Consider the following 9,739-nt stretch of genomic DNA (forward strand, 5'->3'; position numbering starts at 1 on the left):
GACATTTAAACTAACAGAAAATTACTAACGAACAAGGGAATCATTGAAATATTAAATCGTGAAATAATGTCAATTCTAAAAGTCCTGACACACGTTATTCCTATTCGAATTAACTTAAATACATTCTCGATAATTCACAAAGGTCAACACTATTTTCACGACTTTCATTTACAAAATTGTTCCTACGTCAAAGAGCTCAGGTTATGAACGTAGTAATATTATGATCGAAGTATCGATCGATAATCGAAAGTTATATTGGATCTTAATTAAGATCGAATAAGGTCGAACGTCTATTATAAACATTGATTAAGAAATTGATAATGAAAATATTAAGAAGAGAAAATTATTGTAATATGATTATGAAGAATATATATATATATATATATATTAAAGTGATCGTTCATCAAAGTGATAATTATATATATACATATATATATATATACTGTATATATAATATATATATATCGTATGTCTGTAATTGATTAAAAAATCGTACTATCAACGCCATCTCGTGTAAGAAGCTTGAAACCGGTCGGAAAAGCTGCTCTTACCAACATTGCGAGTGTTAGACGGATATTCAGATATACGTGCACATTCAGCCGCTACAGATGATGATAATAATAATAATAATAATAATAATAATAATAATAATAATAATAATAACAACGACAACAGCACCGCGACAGATGCAGGACGTATTTGAATCTCCGCCCAGGAACGCCCTCGAGGAGGCTATTGGCCCGATATCCCTAGCCCAGGAAAAGGCTGCCATGGCCGGCGGAACTCGACGAACGGTCCAATCAGAACTCGCGTCGGTCAAAACAAAAGACACGCACAGTTCTCGAGAGGGTTGCAAGGCTGAACAAATGAATACCGGTGAACCCTCTAGGGGGTGTTGGAACAGTCGGGAGGAACGACGGAGAGCGGTGGCGACAGAATCCGGCGTTTTTGATGTATTAAACCGTGGGCTCTACGTGACACCGAATGCTAACTAGGCCTTTGAAATGCCACACGCCGGATTCAAATCGCTAGAAGCGTCCTCTCGCTCTTTCTCTCTTCTTCTTCTCTCCTTTTCTATTATTATTATTATTATTATTATTATTATTATGATTATTATTATTATTATTATTATTATCATTATTGTTATTTTTTTTATTATCATTATCATCATCGTTTTTAATTATCATTTTTAATATTATTTCATTATTATTATTGTCTTTTTTCTTATTATAATTATATATATATATATATATATATATATATATATATATATTCTGTTATCATTATTATTGTCCAATCTTAACGGTAGCCTTCGTCATATCACCGTTTCGTTGCACTCAATAAATTAGACGGCACCACTCGAGCGTGACCTCACAGAACGTCTTTGATCGATTCTTTTGATAAGATTCTTATCTACGCTTACATATGCTCTTCCATACATTATTCATTTCCATCCACGTCATTTCCCTGTAAACGACCAAGACAGCACGTACGATAAAGCTGATGTCGTGGAATGCATTCCATTTTAAAAATCTTACTTTCCTGTCTAGATATTAGAGCGCTTAGTATAATATATATATATAGATACTATAACTGAATAAATGTATATTATGTAATATGATTGTATGAATATTTTAATGTAAATATATATATGAGAGAAATGAAATATAGGAAGATATTGTGTGTATGTATGTGTGTGTGTGTGTGTATGTGAAACAATTGCTGATATAATATTCCTCACGTTACTATAGTAATCAATCTGATAAAGTATAATTAATTGTATGTAATAATTACAAATATAAAATTGAAGAACTTACAAAAAAATGATATATAGATATATAATATATATTTATTAATTTTTTATTTTTAACAACAACATACTTACTTACCTATAATTTTAATCAAATGCGTGACGAGTTCAGTCTGGCTAGAAGAATTCCTTTTAACTGCTTTCCTTTTCCATCTCGATTAACGTCAAAGTTCTGGTCGTTAATGTTTGTTTGTATTCTCTCTATTTGACTGATAATCGTCTTTTTTCCTCGAGACCTATAATTTCAAATCCTATTGGCTACTGGCGTGGGTCAATTAGGGAGACTCCAAAAGGCTTGGGCGACGGAACAGAGTGACGGTTATGAGTTCATCGTTTTCAGCTTCATTTTCAAATATTTCAAAAGTGTTAGCTCACGTCCTGCCTGAATTTTCGTCATTACTGTTTTCACTATTTCCATCAGATCGAAATTTTCACGAATGTATCAATACATAAATTTAGTTATTTATCTTTTTAACATATACAAATTCGATCCTTTATAAATTTCACACATATTTATGTGTACATACATATATGTATGTATGTATATATGTATGTTTTATGCATATGTAGGTGTATAAAAGTAAAGAGCTGAAAGAAAAAAAAAAAAAAAAAAAAAAAAACAACATTTCGTCAATCGTATTTCGCCATAAACGATGACACACAATCTATCGTTCGGTGAACGTGACGAAATAAACGCCCTTGTAAGGACACTAGGTGTGGAAATCAATTTGATAGACGAGCGTACGCGTGCTGAATTACCTCTACGTGATGTCGACCCGTTTTGCCATTTTCGCCATTATATTAACGACGAGCTGCCGGCACGCTCTGGTCCGACCCCTCCCAACCTATACGATATATGCTAGGCTATATGCGTATCGTAAACGTTATCGAGGCGAATAATGGTAACATCACAATCCCATGCACGTCTTCGCATTCCGATCGAAGCAAATGGAGAACCACGAGATAGCGTCTACCCCCACGTTGATTAAACTACCACAGAAAATAAATGTTCATTTGTAAAGTTCCTTCTTCCAGTTATCTTGATACATATATTATATTTGCGTGATTAATTTAACATATCAATTCTACAATGGCGAGCATTTATCTATTGAAAGAATAAAGAATTTTTTTCATGTTATGCTTTGATAGAGCATAGAAATTAAAATATTCAAGACGGATAAAAGTAAGAAAGCCACTTCATTAAAAGTTATTACCTAATGATGAAAGCAAAAAGTGTCGATTAATTTCTTCTATTTTTTTTTTTTCCTTTTTCTTCGCACTCGATATAATCCTGAATAAAGCGAGGCAATAATCCAAAGCCTTTTGTCATTCGTCCATCCCGGAGGGTCCTGGAATTTCATCCGACGGATGAGAGGGATTACAACTCGTACCAAATTAACCTCTGTCTCATCCGAGTTACGTTACTCAAACCTTTTCGAGCCAATACGTCGAGTTTACACGAAAACTCACTCAACTGACCGCGATAACGCGAAACCAAAACTATCTTTCCTCGTCAGGTGAAACAACAGGTGTCCCGAGGATTTCGATAGGAATCAGCAAATCTACAGATTTTACACAACCTGCCATTGACGTCTATATAGATATTATTTAGCCCTCTCTAAATAGAATATATAAAGATCATTTGATATAATTGAATAAATGAAAAAATACAAAAATTAGCTTAAAGTAGATCAATTTTTGCAAATAATTTGTATAAAGCTTTTTATCTCTAAATTATATGCAATTTAAGTATACACCCGCATATACCAGTTATAAACATAATAAAAAATTTACGATATAATAATTGATAATTGTAATAAAATAAAAATGTTATAGAAAAAAAAAAATACCATAAAAATAATCGGGATATTGCCAAAGAAATAGTTATTCATTCGAACAAAAAATGTCGATCCAACGATCATGGTTCATGGACAAAATGGAGGTTTGGACCCCCTTAAGGGGTGGTGCGCGTGTATATTCCAACCCTCGTACCAACCCCAACGTTCTAGGGGCGGCAAGCACGTAACGTTATGTAATCGTATACATGCCTAAGATTCTAGAGGGTTGTCGAAGCTTTGTCGTCTAGCCATGTGTCCCTAATACGACTCCCATGGGGGGTCATTTCTATTCTATTTCCCTTTCATAGGGTGTGTCGAGCGAGCCCTTACCTCACACCTAACTCCGTACAGCCCTTATCGCTTATGGTAAACGCATCACGGAGAGCCCGCAAGGGTGCTCTTTGCAGATTGACGTAAAATCAATGAACGAAGTCAATGGGTCTCTCGCTTGGTTATCCGGAACGAGAGGAAGAGTATTATAGGGGTTCTAACGTCTCCTCCTACCGTGAATAATGCAAGTGTTAATTACTTGATGCCACATTTCAACGACGACTAATACTGAAATAATCAAGGACGTTCCTTGACTTTCTTACGAATTCGTAATAAGCTGTAAATATAAAAGAATGATAATTATTATTTTAATGCAATACCTACAAAAACGATATTTTACTTAATTCTCTATAATTTAATTTTTGTTTGTATCTATAGAAAAAAAAATTATAATGCTACTACTTATACTATTATTAGCAAGTAATTACTATAAATAATAGTAATATATTACCTATGTATTACTTATACCTAAATTTAAAAAAGAACCATGAGAAACTTCGGAATATTCGGTAGTAACGAATTATAGTAAGTAATTATCAAAGTTTGTGGCAATAAAGTAAAATCGAACTCAAATGTGTAAGTGTGTGTGAGAAGTTAAGAGTAACATTATGTTATAAAGAATTAAATGAATAAATTTCAAATATGAAAAAGATATTAAATAAATATAATCTTTGATCGCTTTGGTACGAGTCGAAAAATAAAAAAATTATATATACGTATATATATATATATATATATATATATATATATATATATATAGTATAGAAATAAAATCGTTCAGGTATTCGAACGCTTTGGATATTTATAATCACCTTTTGTTAAAAAACAGCAATGACTGTCAATTTACAAAGAGCACGCGGAATAAATTTCGTCTGACAGAAGAAATTGTAGCGTAGACGAGTTTCTATGCCTGCTTTATTTATATCCAGGGCATATGTAATCGACACTCAGCTACCGTGAGAGGGAAATATGTGGTTAAGCCTTGGCTTCGGCTTTGAAAAGTGAAAAGTCATCGTCACTAACGAGTCGACGAACACACTCGACGTCTTTCTCTTCGCTGACGTGCTGTCCTTCCGTCGACAATATCTCGACCTTCGCGACAGATATAGTATCATTCTTGTTAAGAATCTTCAAGCGAATCACGATATAGGTATCTCGTTACTTTGCACGTGTGATTTAATACCTGGAATGTGTATTCAATCATAAGAAAGAAACGAAGAAAGAAAGAAAGAAAGAAAGAAAGAAAGAAAGAAAGAATGAAATGAAGAAAGAAAAAATATATGATAAATACTTGGAGTAGTAAACTTTTTTACAATTAATTATTAAAAAAAAAACAAGAAATAAATAAAACAAATTCTATTCTTACATATATATATATATATATATATATATATATATATATATATATATATAACTGGTACAGTTTCCCATATGATCGAGATTCGTAACATTAAAAAAAAAAAAAAAAGAAGAAAGAAAGAAAATAGTTCAAATAAAAGAAGTGGTATGACGAATTTGAAGCGGAGAGCCAGTCGTACGGCGATTTCCGTTGAACGTTGAGTTTTCAACGGGAAACGAAATAAAAATGACGACGAAATGCTCTCTTCCGAACAGGTAATTCACGGCATTTCGCTTTCCATCCCCTTACTCCGACCCTTGTTCTATCCTCAGCAGACGGGTAACAACAACGGCATCCCCATCAAGCCACCATCACACCCCCAACCGTTTGCTCGTTCGCCGCCGAGCGGATTGCTTTTTGTTTCGTGCCTTCGTGCCTCTCGTCCTTTGTTTCCGCGAGTCGCCGCGAGGAAATGACAAACAAATGAGCGCCAGGGTGTACAACGTCGACGTCCGTCGCCATGGCAATGTGATGTGACGATCGACGTTTTAAACTCCACCGTTCGTTTCCGAGAAATACGTTCTCCTCATACGGTACGAGAAACTGACGATGAAAATCCAATGCCGATGATCGAATTTTCTTCCTACAGAACCCTTTGGAACACATATATGTAAATTAAATATCATCGTTGAAAAACCTATTTGCAAAAAAAACTTTTACCCAAATTAACATTAAACCGATCAAATATTAAGACAATTATGTATATACATATGTGTAATAAAAATTATTTTCTTTTAATAAAAATATAAAGAAAGCATGATATTCTCTGGATGAAAATAAAATGGTTTCTATCTCCATATTATTCCTCGCGTTAATACATATATACTAATGGCATATAGGGGTGTTGCTTTACAACCATTACAGCGATCATATATGTGTCATTCAAAAAACTTAAGCCGTAGTAACATTTTTGCTCGATGGACTTGGTAACTATCGATTGTGTTTCAAAGTCGATTGTGTCTCCATTATGTGAACGAGAGGGTGAAAGAAAGAAAAGAGGGAGGTAGGGAAAGGGGAGGTCGACGAAGCGAATATGGTCGAAGAAGAGTGGAGAAAGAGAGATGCCCTTAAAGTACGGGCGTTCCAATTGACTCCACCATATTGAGTTTGGTTCTATGGGCTCTCTGTACATGGGGCTCTTGGAATCGAGACACGTTATACGAAGGTCCATCCCTGGAAGGAGCTTCCAGCTTAACTTCGTTACCAGGTTTCTACGTGACCAAAATCCTAGTAGCCACGACTCTGCTGTAGGTAGCAACTAGGTTTTCCTGTAACGTAACGATAAATACGATCACTTCTCGACAATAGTAGACTGCTATTTGCCAAAATCGTCGAGTTTAAAAATCGCCATTGAAATCAACTTATTTCATCTATTTAAAATCACCAACAATCTTTTACAATAAATCAACAATATATCTTGTCAAATAATAATATATTTTAATCTAAAATATACCAGTAAACGTTTAATATGCTTACATACAGCAACAATTTCATTCAGAGGGTCACAGGGTCTCAACAAAACTTCTATGGGATTTCGTTCACGATATGTATCAAATTATCCTTATAATAGAATATGGCGGCAACATTACACCTACCAGGTGTCGCATTAGGCATCCTTGAATGGTTTACGCTACGAGAACAACACAATGAATTATAATGCGTCCTTGTCGCGGACAATAATGTTACCACAATGCCGTTCCATGCTACAAAAGGTGTTGCTTTAATGGGAATCTGGTTACAACGAGGCGTTCTAAAGCATCAGAAACGATTTTCCCGTGCCTGTAAACATTCTCCCCCGTTGAAGCTTTCGTCATCGAATGCCAAGTTTTTCTCTGGTCAAAAAAGGTCAAAAAAGAACTTAAACTGTAAATAGCTAAGACAAAAATGTTATTTATAAAAACGTTAGACCATTTTAGAAGATAATGAAACGAAAAATGTATGAGCCAATTACTTTTACAAAGTAGTCTATATATTGTTTAATCAATAATTTATGCAAAAAAAAGTCTAATTTTTAATTCTAATCGTATATTGTCTATTCAAACCAAAGATACATGTTCCGTCGGATCTAAATCAACCGCAAAAGAGTATGTAACATCTAAAATAAATAACATTTCACAATATTTATTTTCTGTTATATCAAAAATGTCCGTATATAATCTATATTATAAATGAGTAAATTAACGTAATTAAACACAATGAGGATATTCACTTTGTATAGCAATTAAAAGTATAGCAAATTCACAAGAATAAAAGAGTAAAGACCGTTATAAAGGTATGCCCATTTCTCCATTGGTTTGCAGTAAAGCGAAGTTGCACTTTAAGGCAGTACGTTGGGGCGCAAATCAAAATGCAGTCGCTACCGGAAGAGTACTTGAACAGTTGAAGAGCCCTTCGCTATTACTGTGAAGGACTTCCCAGTGCTTGGCGAATCAGTCACTAATTGCATTCGTGACATGGCCCAGAACTAACAAACGTTCCCTTCGTTCCTGAAGGATCAAAATTATTTTTCTCTCTTTCTCTCTCTCTCTCTCTCTCTCTCTCTCTCTCTCTCTCTCTCTCTCTTCCATCCCCCTCTCTCTCTCTCACTCACTTTCTCTTTTACAAGTTCATTCGTCTGAGATAAAGAAAACTGAATAATTCTCAGTGACATTTTCAAAAGATATTAACACTATTAATATACCATATAAGAAGATAAGTATAAAAGCATAAAAATCAGCAATGTAATTATATTTGCAATGAATATTTGAAAAGAATAAAGAAGATAAAGCATGTTTTCAATGAAACCTTTAATAGATACAGTCGCGCTAGAGTCTTACCCTATTATCCTAATGGGTGATAATCATAAGATTCTCCTTGAGAGTCTCATTACGAATCAAGGACCCCTTTCTTAATGGCTCCTATGAAACTCATTGGCCATTTAACGCCGAGGACACGCCGTGAAGCGTTGAAAGGTTGACGGGCCCGAGAGCAAATTTTCTCATCAATCATCCAGCTGTCAATTGGGAATAAGATACAGTATACCAAATTAGATAGCTTAGTGAAAATATTTTACGCGATTCAATTACACACATCGTGATCGATCGTAAAGCAAATTTATATTTCTTTTTTTCGTTTAATGAATTCCTTAAAAAAAAAAAAAAAAATGTGGAAATATTCATTGAATTCTAGTTAACTTCTTCTTTTTCAATCGACATTTCTTTTTCTTTATTTTTTTTTCGTTTTTTTTTCTTTTTTCCTCTTTTTTTTTCTTTTTTTTTCTTTTTGTTCAAACATTATCAAATGATACCATTAAACGATCGCAATTTCATCGTACTTTCATTCAATATCGTATTTTCATTATCGATATTGGACACGGACGAATTTTAACAATGGCAGACACACCATACTTGCCTACGTACGCTCGACACCCCTTATACGTTCCCCTTGCGGAAACGCGACGTCTCCATGGTTACAACATTGAAACTCCGCTAGGGGATGACAAAATGGAGAGGCGCAATACTCGGTCCGACAAAAGCGAAGTAGATCCAAAGAACGTCGGCGTACTTGTATTTGAAAAGTCGATCTATATACATATATATATATATATATATATATATATATATATATATATATTGACTCGCATAATCCATCTTTACGATGAACTTTTATACTCTGATTAAAACTGTTCGGGGTGAATCTGCTAAAAAGTAATCTCTTAAAAGTAGATCGAACTTAACAAAAAATAAAAAGAACAAAAGATAGAAACATGCTAAGTTTGTGAAAAAAAAAGAAGAAAAGAAAAGAAAAAATATTAAAATAAATAAAAAAAAATAAATAAAATAAAATAAAAAGAAAAAAAAGAGAAATTGTTAAAATAAATAGCAGATGATGATCTTAATACTAAGAATGATTTATCTTATTGTTAACCTTCAACGTTACCCGCATTGACGTTATCTGTCATCGAAATTTCTTCACAAGTATAGTCGGATGCAATCTTTTGGATCTAGAGGGTTTTAAATGTGGGAGAAAATTCCAACGATGCTATCTCGAAACTTGACAAAATTGTATGTAACTACCATAAGAAATAACGAAGTCTTTTACATAAGGAAAGAAAATTCGTTTGACCTGAAATGAAATAGAAACTATAACTTAATTTACTGTACTATTCAAAGATAGCTACATAAGAGAGATATTCCATTAGGTCTTCGGATGAATACGAGTACTAGAAATAGATATATAATGTAAGTCCGATACACGTGATAGGAATAAAAACCGATAAGAGAGAAATTTGTATGTTAAGTAAAAATGCAAAGAATCTAAAGAAATTATAGATGTTGAAGTAATGCAAAAAAAAAAGAAAACGAAAAGACAAATAAGAAAAGG

General features: G+C 33.7%; 1 long non-coding RNA gene across 1 annotated transcript; it reads right to left on the reverse strand.

Moving 5' to 3' along the window:
• Positions 1-1,297: 1,297 nt before the first annotated feature.
• Positions 1,298-4,862, reverse strand: LOC146872932 (uncharacterized). Its single transcript, XR_014982284.1, has 6 exons — positions 4,791-4,862; positions 3,979-4,255; positions 3,025-3,159; positions 2,570-2,800; positions 1,890-2,046; positions 1,298-1,467 (listed from the first exon to the last, which is right to left on the reverse strand). It is a non-coding gene; the product is annotated as an uncharacterized LOC146872932 (long non-coding RNA).
• Positions 4,863-9,739: the final 4,877 nt, after the last annotated feature.

Source organism: Vespa mandarinia, chromosome 6 (genome assembly GCF_050613455.1).
Source record: "Vespa mandarinia isolate Hongniang chromosome 6, ASM5061345v1, whole genome shotgun sequence".
Lineage (NCBI taxonomy): Eukaryota > Metazoa > Arthropoda > Insecta > Hymenoptera > Vespidae > Vespa > Vespa mandarinia.